The 12,189-nt window shown below is 36.5% G+C and overlaps 1 long non-coding RNA gene across 4 annotated transcripts; it reads right to left on the bottom strand.

Moving 5' to 3' along the window:
* Positions 1–2,048: 2,048 nt before the first annotated feature.
* LOC113310466 lies at positions 2,049–7,810 on the bottom strand. Of its 4 annotated transcripts, none has more exons than XR_003341133.1 (8): positions 5,689–7,810; positions 5,030–5,308; positions 4,795–4,931; positions 4,315–4,598; positions 4,103–4,183; positions 3,782–3,999; positions 2,518–2,730; positions 2,049–2,436 (listed from the first exon to the last, which is right to left on the bottom strand). It is a non-coding gene; the product is annotated as an uncharacterized LOC113310466 (long non-coding RNA). The 4 variants fall into 4 exon arrangements; XR_003341132.1 differs by lacking the exon at positions 3,782–3,999 and having other exon boundaries at positions 5,689–6,391; positions 6,499–7,808; XR_003341134.1 differs by lacking the exon at positions 3,782–3,999 and having other exon boundaries at positions 2,076–2,436; positions 5,689–5,838; positions 6,499–7,806.
* Between the last annotated feature and the right edge of the window lie 4,379 nt (positions 7,811–12,189).

Here is a 12,189-nt window from a genome sequence, read left to right as displayed (position 1 = left end):
TCGATACAATTCTGTGGTCTTTAGTAGATGGATTCCAAAAGCAAATAAGATCGAACCTTGGACGTATGCAAACTAAGCCATTACAAGAACCTAAAATACCAAGATTATCATCAGATTCTCGATACTTTTCATTGTAGAACGGGTAATCGACTATCTTAACAACCTCAGATACTTTTCCTGAATCATAAACATCTATAGAATAGAGGTCATTTCCCTTACCAGCAATAATCTTAATCAGATTGCTTTTCTTCTGTATATTGATACGATCATAATGCAACTTGCGAAATTGTATGTCATCAAATAGGTCAAGCCATGATTTGCATACACACTTAAATCTTGAGATGGATGTCACGGGTAACCTCCTAAGGATATCAATAATCATATCTTGTGGGAGTGTCGACGACATTGATTGATTATTCTCTTCTCTTCCGGGTTTTTTTTTTTGCTTTGTCTTATGTGTCTGTAAAGCTAACGAGAACCTGAGGACAAATATCTCTTATATACTATATTAGCCGAGTCCCATGCCTACTCTGACTCCAAACTTTAAGAGCAACCACACCCGACGAGTAAAACCATAAATATACTCCTGAAACCAGACACAGTCGAACGGATTAAAAAATAAAACCTCGACTAAAACCAAATCTCAGAGTATATTTGGTCTCAGACCAAGACCAAAACCAAGTATAGTCGAGCGAAGTTATAAAGTACGTTTGTTAATAGACGAGCTTTTAACTTACGTTTCATGTGAAACGGATATATATTCCTTGTGTCATTGGTGAGGCGTGTATATAATTTACACTTCGATTGGGCGTTGATAAAGTGTACGCCCGATTAGGCGTTGGTTGCGTTGAGTATAAGTTCGTCCCATTGAGACGAACGGAATACATACGCCCCATTATGGCGTCCATAATCTTCACGCCCCATTATGGCGTTCATAAAGTTCACGCTCCATGTCGCCCCATATCGAGCGAACTTTACACCTCCACCCAGTTTTCGAACCATTTCAAAAATGTTATTGTATATAGTCGGTGGTTGACCACCTGTAAAAGCAATCGATCATCTTAAGATTAAGACAAAAACTAATTTGGATAAATGTTATCCATGCAGTTCTGTTCTTATAGTGACACCGAAGTTGTGAGGTGGCACCATTATGGTTATGCCATATGTCGTGACTTAATTTATATATACCCTCTTCCAGGGACAGTTTGTACTTAGAAAGCATTAGCTTCTGTACATAGCCAAAATAAGTGGAATGAAATGAAAACTTCATTCTCTCTTTCATGTAGGCGCACGTATTACGCCTGACTACAGGCGCACGTATTACTCTCGCGCTATCAGGCGTACGTATTACCTCCGTCTATTTGTGGGGCGATAATTATACACGCACCCCACACCCGGCGTTTGTTAAGTCTACGCTCAACAATGGGTGTAATGTCTACATACGTTCCATCCAGGCGTGCATCAAACGAACATTATATTTGCGCTCGATCAAATATAGTCCGTAGCGTACACTACACCGCATCCAGGTTTCTGTCACAGGGTGTATCTGTTACTGATTAAATTTGTAACAGATATACGCCGTTACAGAATCGCTGTGATTAGTTTGTTCTATTTTTTTGCAACGCTTTTTTCTGTGACAGCGATTAATTACAGTCACACTCAAGAACCGTAACAATAACTGATTGTCACTATTTACCTAATTTTAGGATTGCGACACGTGTCGTATTTGTAACATCTATCTGAACTAATTTATCTGTTACTTTATATTTATCACAATTCAACGGATGCCACGTGTCACAGTAACATTTATAAAAGCTACATATTTATTAGCAACAAATCTTTCAAGGACACGTGTCATCCTGTAAATTATTGTTCTTAAAATGACGACACGTGTTTTTTTTTATTCCAGTTGTTGAGTGCGAATTCGTACACACTCCTTAACCTTAAGGAGTGTATATTTCGTATTTCAATCTCTATCCTTGATCTAATTTAGGAAGTTCAGTAACAAGGGTCGTGATTCTAAATATGGAGAGTAATGGAGCCATCAGTTAAATAATCAACCAATCAGAAGTGAATGTGAAATATACACTCGTGAAAGGAGTGTGAACAGATTTGAACTCTTGTTACAGTTAATCCAGTGACAATTCTTTAAATTACAATTAAAAAAAAATGGATAGCCCGGATAATTTTCATGGATCCGGGCTTCCATTTTACAGGCCTGCAGTACAGGTCATCATGATGGACCTACACTTTCAGTTTACAGGCCTGCAATACAAATAACCTGAAACAAAATTGCAATTTCTGCCTGCAATACAATCTCACCTCTTCGACAGAAGTAGGCTTATAAAGATTGTCCGACTCTTCAATTAGAAAAAGAGGTAGCTAGCACACTTATCATTACTAATTCACACTAACCACCTTTCTTACCAGAAGCACCTGCAAACAAGTCATTTTCAGCACTAAATTAATGCTCAATCTGAAATTCTTCAAAATTATTCATACGGTCTAGAATTTTACCTGCAAGACTTCACCATTTATGCCTTCGATCGCTAACTAACTGGCCCAACTCAATCGAGAAGCAAGGTTCAGCCATCAATTCGTTGTTGAGAATCTTCCATAGACAATCTAGATGTCCAAACTCACTTTGAAGCTTTAAATATACATTCAGTAGACATAACACAAACTCCTATTAGATAGTACAACTGCATCACTAGGATCAATTTGGAGGGCCTGTAAAACAAACCAGATAAACAATCAACACATCATTTGGAAAAGGGAAAAGAGACTGCTTAAATGGAACAAATCAAGAAGCCAAAAAATGTTCAAATCATTTTTCCCATTAGAGGAAAACCAGCATTCGTCAGCAACAACAAGCAGATGCCAGTCAATACACAGATACTTATTGCAGGCAGTTTTCATGCCAAACAAGTCTAAATCTAAACAGATAAAGTCCAACAAGAATGCAAAAGAAATTTCAACCTTTAGTCTACAGAAAAGCTTATCGAGTAACGACCGTAGTTCATCAGATTCAGCTCGACTTGTTTTTAATGCATTCACAACTCAAATCATTATGAAACATCTATAATCCAATACAACAAAATAATAATTTTCTTAAAGTAATGCAATCATTTCAGCATAGTAGTACACAGTAGTTCCAAACAATGCAAGCATATAGTTCCAAATAACCACAATAACAATATTCTGGCTTGGCATAATGGTAAGTAAACAGATATCCCATTCACATGACATGCCTTAATGGAACCAAATTGACTTCAAGTTACCAAAGAAGTTAAAACGCACCAAATATAATATTTGTTTAGTAAACAGAAGATTAAAAGAACCAAGTCGAATTCACTTGGTCGTCCGATGCAACACCAATCAGTACATAATCTTAATTTGGCTAGGTTTCTAGTAGACCAACACTTTTGCAACAGTGCCTCTATTGGCGTTACCAATACACAGTTGAAGTAGATGTATTTTTCATATTTAATCAAGCATTTTCAAGTGCATCATTTACACAGATATCAAAACACCTATACACAAACATTGATTTCTCCTAATCAAAGTGGTCAATTCCATAACAGACAAGAAAATGTAATACAACTCGGCATAAAGATGGGTGTAATCCCATACATAGCAATCCGCAAGATTAATACACGTTTTATGTCACACATAATATCGTCCATGGATCACTACAAGCATTTTACACACATGCATCTGCATTTGGTAAGGGAAATGACAAATTAGCTTGACATAAAGATTCTTAGAATGCTTTCCTTACCATTTAAGAAGCCATTAGGCTGAATTCAAAAATTACTTAAAAGTTGAGACAATTTGTCTCAGTTTCATGTCAGAATTCCATACAAGGAAATACTCATTTTTCCTAAGTAAAGAATTTCATGGCCTAGACGAACATGGAGGAAACTCAGTATTATATTTATCTCTGTATCATTAGCTAATGTGCTCAGTACCACCAGGAATCAGTTCATAATCAGTGACCTGCATTTCACCATCGTTGTGTGTTTATGACATCGTTACCAATATATTTTGAACAAAACCATTGACCATCAAAACATCTAATGCAATTGGTAGTTGGCATTACCTCAGCCCTCTCATATAATATCAGCTTCTCCTCGTCGGCGTCCATGCTGAAAGTTAGGTCTTGCACATCACTAATGTCATTCTACAGAAAAGAAGAAATAGTCAATTAAATCAGTATGAGATTAAAATTATTAGATAAATTAAGTATTCCGTTAAAAAAATTAGGAACACGAGAAAAGCTTGCGAGTAGTAAGCATTAGAGTTATTGCGTACCTCAAGCATCCATTTTAAATTTTTAAAGTAATCAGGATCTATAGCCTCAATGTGGTTTGGAGGAAAAAAAATGATTTCTGTATACACTATGTGGTTTTTAGCTTTGTGCTTAGCTGGACCAACGGACTAGCAAATCATTTCTGGATGTTGTTGTAACGTTTCATCTGTTGGTTTGCTTGTCACCCTTGCTACTACTACTACCTTCATCATCGTAACTGAAAGGGAGTGGGACTGACTTGAAAGCGCAGAACTTTCCAACATTGTTCAAGTGCTCATTCTCCAACCTGATTAATTCACAACACCCAGTGCCGGCTTGGTTAAAGTTTAAATATAATGTAATAAAATTTGTAATCATAAAAAATATAAGAACAGACATGTATCGAAAAGTAAGATGCTATCTATATGCAACATTTTATCAGGTTACGTGGCATGGATGTGGCAGCTGTTATATGAATGTTGCAATGAGACAATGTAACATACCTGAAGAAATTCCACATCCCTCGACCAAGAATCTCCAGACATGCTACTATGGTGGTTAAGGCTCTTCGATGCAAGAATGGCACATGGAAGTTCAAAACAGATTGCAGCCAAGCAAGTCTGAGAATGACATTAAGCACCTTCATGGTAATAAAGAACTCTTTGAGAATTTGAGAATCTCCAAGTTAAAAAGATGATTCAATGTCATGGCATAATGATAGGACTATAGCATACATACCATGGCTATGAAGTAGACACTAGTGTGTGAGATGAGAAGTTTGTCTCTCAGCCAAGGGTTCTTTGAATGCCGTTGAAGAAGCCCCCAATCCTTGACGATGTCCCAATAAGTACTCATGCTTGCTGCAATGGCAGAGCTCACTATAGTTGCAACTCTCCAACTCGTTCCCTTCTTTAAATCGAACTCTGTCCTGATTAGGACTGCAATTACTGTCAAGAGGTATTTTAAACCGTTGTATGCCTGAGACCCATCTTTCTCTTCAACCCACCGACGGAGACACTATAACAAAACCACATGCTAACATGGTTAATAGTTTGATGGAGACATGGGGTTGAACCCAAACAACACACGTAAAGGAACACAAGATTGATGCTGTGAAACTAAACACCATAGATTTATATGCTTTGCATCCTATGTTTTCATACTAAAGATTGATGCACAGTTCAATTTGTAACAACTCCCGGAAAACTTGTTTTTCGGAAAAAGACATTAAAAGGTTTGGTGCCAATGTGGTGGTCCTATAGGCTAACAGCTAAGAATCAGTGCCTTTAATAACCATAACAGACTTGCATATGGTCCCTTGGGCTAATTTTCTATTAAGATTACACTTGAATATCGTTCAAAAGAAGGTACAACACAAGATGAGATTACGGTAATACCTGGAGCAACCGAGACCATTGTGGTATAACGGCTACAATGAAATAGAACGAATTATAAATGGCACTCTGGCGGCAATGGTTATGCCTCTTTCTAAAGTCTCCGCATACATAGTAGCAAATATAGAACTCAAGACTCCTAAAGGCCTGGACCTGAATTAAAACTCATGTAAACACCATAAGGCCACCAAATTACTCTTGACCAGCAGTAGAGCTATTCAAACAACACCATTTAAAACTCATGTAAACACGAAACTCACAATTCATGGATACTTAGAGAATTAAATTCTTTGTGCATTTTACAATTTCACATATTACAGGAATTCTGTTTTAGAACTTAAATATTTAAAATGAATGTGATCGACTTAAGATATGAAACTACAAAGAACATCTTGGAAATTGGCAGTACTAATTTCTCACAGACGATGCGTGATATTAGATACAATATATAAAAACCCATTAAAGGAATGTAGTGATTATGCATTTCAGACAAACAGATCCAAGTGAACTTAGACTAACAAATCACCCAAATAACATCTGCAAACATACAGATCCTAAGCTAAGATCCAGTTTAACAATTAAGGAAAACCCAAGTTCCAAATGAAAAGGGGAATTGATTGAATAGAGTTGAAATACACCCAGTAATTCTAATAATCGCCTTATCCATCAATTGTTTGGCCATGAAAAAATTCTTGAATCAACATCACTGCATCACAATAGATCACTTAATCGCCAAAGTAGAATTAAAAGACAAAGATAGATAAAGAGAGATGCAAAGCCAAATCAAGCCAGTAGTGAGATGGAGAAGTTTACCTGATTCTTCTTCTCAAAAAATTGCAAATATAGGATTTATACTTAATCTTCTCTGAGTCTCAAAATGTACTCTATAAGGTTTGTGAAACCAGGTTATTCAAAGATGGATTTGATTTCTCTAAAAAGGGTTTGCAGATATGAGGATTTCGGGTAAGTTTAGGGTATATTTGAAACTCAAGTATATAGATCTGAAATTACTTTGTGAAAAAGAATGAAAAAACAAAAGAAGAAACAAAAAAGATAGTTCAGATGATTGTGAGAAGAACTGAAAGAGGAGATAGTTCAGATTTCTACAAAAAATAAAAATAAAAACTTTTAACTTTAAGCATCAAAAACCCACAAACACTCAAGCAGAGAAAAACTTCTTTAAACCCAAATCAAATTTCTCGACATATGTTAAAATATCCAACAAACCCAAAGACGAGATAGAAACTCATCTCAGACGAGAGAATCGATAGGAAAAATCGAGATAATCTTTGAAGAAAATAATGAAGAAAATGAAAAAAAAATGGTTTTATTCTCTATTAACAAAATCAATCATCGGAACTATTATCCTTAGTCGAACCGAGATGGATCTAATGGATCTGATGATTTTTCACTGCTAATGAGAATTTGTAGTTGGTGGGATTAAACTGAAGAATAGATCTGATGAGTGAAGAAGGATGAGCAAAGCCGTCCCCTAACTGCTTCTGATCTAACACCTCAAAAGAGGAAGGTGGATTAATACCAGCTATGTGGCTCTATTAGTCTCATAATAGACATGTTTAAGTTTTATCTAATCAAACTGCTTCCTTGGTCTAACAATGTGTCTCCAGATATACGTACTGCACATTCCAGTGAGGAGTACGGCCACTATTATTTAGAAGCACCACATCTGTCATGGAATCCATTCCAAAATGGACTCTGCTAAATCCCATATAATTGTCCGCCATCATACCAACTTCAACTCCCCGTAACTCATGACCAAGAACATAATTGTCATTGCTATACCACACAACAACAAAAACACAAACACCAGGGTTGCCTCTAATTTTAGCTCCATAACCTCCCAGATCTTCACCCAAAGACCCACTTGTAATCATAACAGTATCCCCTCCAGATCTTAACAAGTACATCTCAGCTCCACTGTTAGTTGGAACAGACAAGGCATATTCCATTGAAAGAAAAAACGATTTAGTCTGGGAATTATCATCAACCCTGATGTCTTGAGCAGCCAATTTTAATTTCACATCTTGAATAATCATCCAACTCACCTGATCAGTAGAATTATTATGCTTCCTAAACATTTTGACATTCTTTCCCTCCAAATGTGGTATACATAGCTGTTAAGAGTGAGCTTTCTAACAGTAATGATAGCAGATTGTCCCACAAAAGCACCAACACACTAATGGCAACTGAAAGATGAAACTTAGCTTATATAAAGACAACTCTCTTTATTGATGTTTAGAAAATCTCTCAAAACTAAACACAAACTCTAATCTTTCTCATATGATCAACCACAACTTTGGTGATCATATATATATAGAACTATGAATTCCTTTTCCTATTCCTATTACCTTATTACATGTATTTCCTTTTCTTAGAACTAGATGACTTCTATTTCCCTTAGGATTACATCAATTGCCTTTTCTTATCCTAACCAACTTGTTAGAGATTATCTTAGGCTTAATGTTGAAGTTTATCCAACATTCTCCCCCTTAAGCTTCAACTGTGCTTGAGAAAAATCTTGTACTCCTATTAATTTCCTCATCTCTTCAAACTTGATCCAAGCCAATGCCTTTGTTAATATATTTGCCTTCTGCTCAGTTCCAGGTATGTGTTCTACGTTAATGACCTCCTTCTCGATGCATTCTCGTATGAAATGATACCTTTTGTGAATGTGTTTCGTCTTCCCATGAAACACTGGATTTTTAGTGAGTGCAATTGCAGACTTATTATCAATCTTGATGAGAACTTTTTCAGGTTCTCTTCCTTTGATTTCACCCAACAGTTCTTGAAGCCATATTGATTGTTTAGCTGCTTCTGTTGCAGCCATAAACTCAGCTTCACAGGATGAGAGGGCTACAGTGTCTTGCTTCTGTGAACACCATGTAATAGGTGCTTCTCCTAGATAAAATATATGACCAGTTGTACTTTTTCCATCATCTTGGTCAATATTATGACTGATGTCACTATACCCAACAATTCCTCTTGATCCTCCTCGACCATACTTCAACCCACAGCTGATTGTTCCTCTTAGATATCTCAATATCTGCTTTATTACATCACCATGAGACTTGCGTGGACTCTGCATATAACGGCTTGCTACTCCCACAGAGAAAGCCAAGTCTGGTCTTGTGTGTAATAAGTATCTTAGGCATCCAAAATTTCTTATATAACTCGTTGAATCAATCTCTGCTTCTTCTTGTGCCTTTGAAACTTTAAGTCCAAACTCCATTGGTATCTTAGTTGGATTACAAGTTTCAAGTCCTGCTTCTTTCAGAATTCTCCTTGCATAAGCTTCTTGTTTAATCTGAATCCCATCTACTCCTTGATGGACTTCTATGCCAAGGTAATAAGTGAGTTTTCCAAGGTCTGACATCTCAAACTTTGATGACATTTCTCTCTTGAACTCATTGATCACCTTAAGGGAGTTTCCAGTCAAAAATAGATCATCTACATAGACTGCAATCACAAGAAGCGTTCCCTTTTCTTCTCTTCTGTATACTGATGTTTCTTTAAAGCACTTAACAAATCTGATTTCTCTTAAGATTTGATCTAACTTTGTATTCCAGGCTCGAGGAGCTTGTTTTAGACCATATAGAGCTTTTGATAACTTATAAACCTTATGCTCTTGTCCTTTTACTTCAAAACCTTCTGGTTGTTCAACATACACATCTTCTCGCAATTCACCATGTAAGAATGCTGTCTTAACGTCTAAGTGGTGAATTTCCCATGAGTTTGATGTTTCCTCTGGCTTATCAACTAGAAACCAAGTCTTGTTTCTGTTGATTGAAATAATTTCTTCTCTACATGCTTGTGTCCATTTAGTCGAGACCTTTGCTTCCTGAAAATTCCTTGGTTCATCATTAACAGAAAGTAGCATAATCTCACATTCTTCTGCAGCTTGAAGAACATAATCCTCCAGATACTGTGGCTTTTGTATCTGTCTTGTTGATTTTCGCAGTGGAATGGGTTGAGTTATTTCATCGATCTCCTCTTCTTCTTCTTCTTCTTCTTCTTCGTTATTCTCAGTGTTTTCATTATTCTCTTCTTCTTCTTGATTAACATCATTGTTTCCATTGGTATTGATGATTATGGGTCCTTCGCCTTCATCAATTACTTGACCCCATCTCATGTGAAACATTCCTGGATCCCTACTTGGTCCATCATTAGTTTCTTTCCAGTTCGCTTTTTCATCGAATACCACATCTCGACTCACTATTACTCTTTTCTTTGTTGGATTGAATAATCTGTAAGCTTTGAATCTGTCAAATGCTTCACTCTTTTCTTTCATAAGAATAGACCACATATATCTTGAGAAGTCATCTATAATAACAAATATGTATTTGTTATTTGCAAGGGTTTGTGGTGTAATAGGACCACATAAATCAGCATGAAGAAGCTCTAATGGCTTTGAGGCTCTGAATGTTGTTGTTTTTGGAAAACCTTGACGCGTTTGTTTCCCAACTAAACATGATTCACAGATCCTTGATTCATCGTTTATCTGTGGTAGCCCTCGAACCATCTTGTTCTGAGACATAGTTTTTAAGGTTTTGAAACTTATGTGTCCTAACCTTGCGTGCCACTTCCATTATGATCTTCCAGTATCATATTCAGACACAATGGCCTTCCAATCATGAGACTTATCTTGTAGAGTCTATTCTGTGAGCGTGAGACTCTAACTAAAAGTCTTCCACTTGGGTCATGAACTGTTAGATAATCTTGTCGCATTCTAACATCACATCCAACTTATGTAGCTTGTCCTAAACTTAGAATGTTGTTTTGTAAGTTTGGGATGAAGTAGATGTTTGTGACAAGCTTCTGTTCTCCGGTCTTGCTTTGAAATAGAATTGATCCTTTCCCTTCAATTTCTACAGAAGATCCATCCCCAAACTTCACTTGTCCTTTGATTTTCTCATTGAGTTCAGAAAAGTAATGTCTCTTACCAGTCATGTGATTGCTGGCTCAATTATCTAAATACCAGATTCATTTTTCTCCATCCTTTGATTCGTAGTTCTTTGGTATTAGTTTCCCTTCGTTTAAGAATACAACTTCGTGCATGAAAAGAGTTGTATCTGCTTCCCTTGTTTCATTCTTGTTTGCTTCTTCCATCTTTTGTATTCTTTCAGGGCATACAGAAGAGAAGTGTCCTGGTTTATTACATCTGTAACAAATAATGTTTGATTTATCCTTATTTTCTTTCCCTTGGTTTTGATCATTCTGACTTGTTGTTCTATCTTGTGAGTTAAACCTTCCTCCCCTTCCTCGGCCTCTGTTTACTCTACCACCTCTTCCACGACCTCTTCCTATTGTCGAAGAGTTTTGTTGGTAAGAGTTTGTGTACAAGAGTTTTCCTTGAGTTTCTCCATTGTTTTCTTCATCAAGGATTCTCTCTTCATATGCTTTCAATCTTCCAATTATATCTTCATAGCTAGTCTTCTTTAAATCTAAGACTTGTTCGAGAGAAGCTATGATATGAATATACTTGGATCTTGGTAAACTATTGAGAAACTTCTTTACCAGTTTATCTTCATCAATGGATTGTCCAAGTGACGCAGCTTTTGAGGCTATCTCTGATAGCTTTCCTGCAAAGCTATCAATAGTATCAGTGTCTTTCATCTTCACTCTTTCAAATTCAGACATTAAGGTTTGCAGACGGGCTTCTTTAACTCGATCAGCTCCGAGATTATGTGCCTTTATTGCATCCCAAATTTTCTTTGAAGTTTCTTGTTCACCAACTTATAGAACAAGACATTTTGGTATTGCTTGAAAGAGTAATCCAATGGCAACATTGTTTTTGTCTGGGTCCAATGTACCAGGATCAATTGTTTCCCAAACTTTGTAGATTTTCATCAGTACCTTCATTTTCATGGCTCATACTGTGTAGTTTGTGGCGTTGAGGATTTGAACTTGTATTGATGGTGGCGTGAACTGTTTTGCACCCACAATGGTGGTTTCGTTTTCCATGGCTCAGAAACAAGCTCTGATACCAATTAATGGAAAATGCAAGATGAAACTTAGCTTATATAAAGACAACTCTATTTATTGATGTTTAGAAAATCTCTCAAAACTAAACATAAGCTCTAATCTTTCTCATATGATCAACCACAACTTTGGTGATCATATATATATAGAACTATGAATTCTTTTCCTAGTCCTATTACCTTATTACATGTCTTTCCTTTTCTTAGAACTAGATGACTTCTAATTCCCTTAGGATTACATCAATTGCCTTTTATTATCCTAACCAACTTGTTAGAGATTATCTTAGGCTTAATGTTGAAGTTTATCCAACACACACCATCTGATTTCCTCTTTCCAGTCGGCACTTTTCCCAGTCATGTATCCAAGCTTAATTAGAAGACCGTGCCATATCTGAGAAAAAAAAAAGGTATTGCAAAAAAAAAGATGGTTCTCATCCTCAATGATCTGATCACATAAGACACAAGTAGGAGAAACCTCCAAACCCAAAACGAGTCTAGTTTAGTC

Source organism: Papaver somniferum, chromosome 9 (genome assembly GCF_003573695.1).
Source record: "Papaver somniferum cultivar HN1 chromosome 9, ASM357369v1, whole genome shotgun sequence".
Lineage (NCBI taxonomy): Eukaryota > Viridiplantae > Streptophyta > Magnoliopsida > Ranunculales > Papaveraceae > Papaver > Papaver somniferum.
This window is presented reverse-complemented; position numbering and strand designations above follow the sequence as displayed.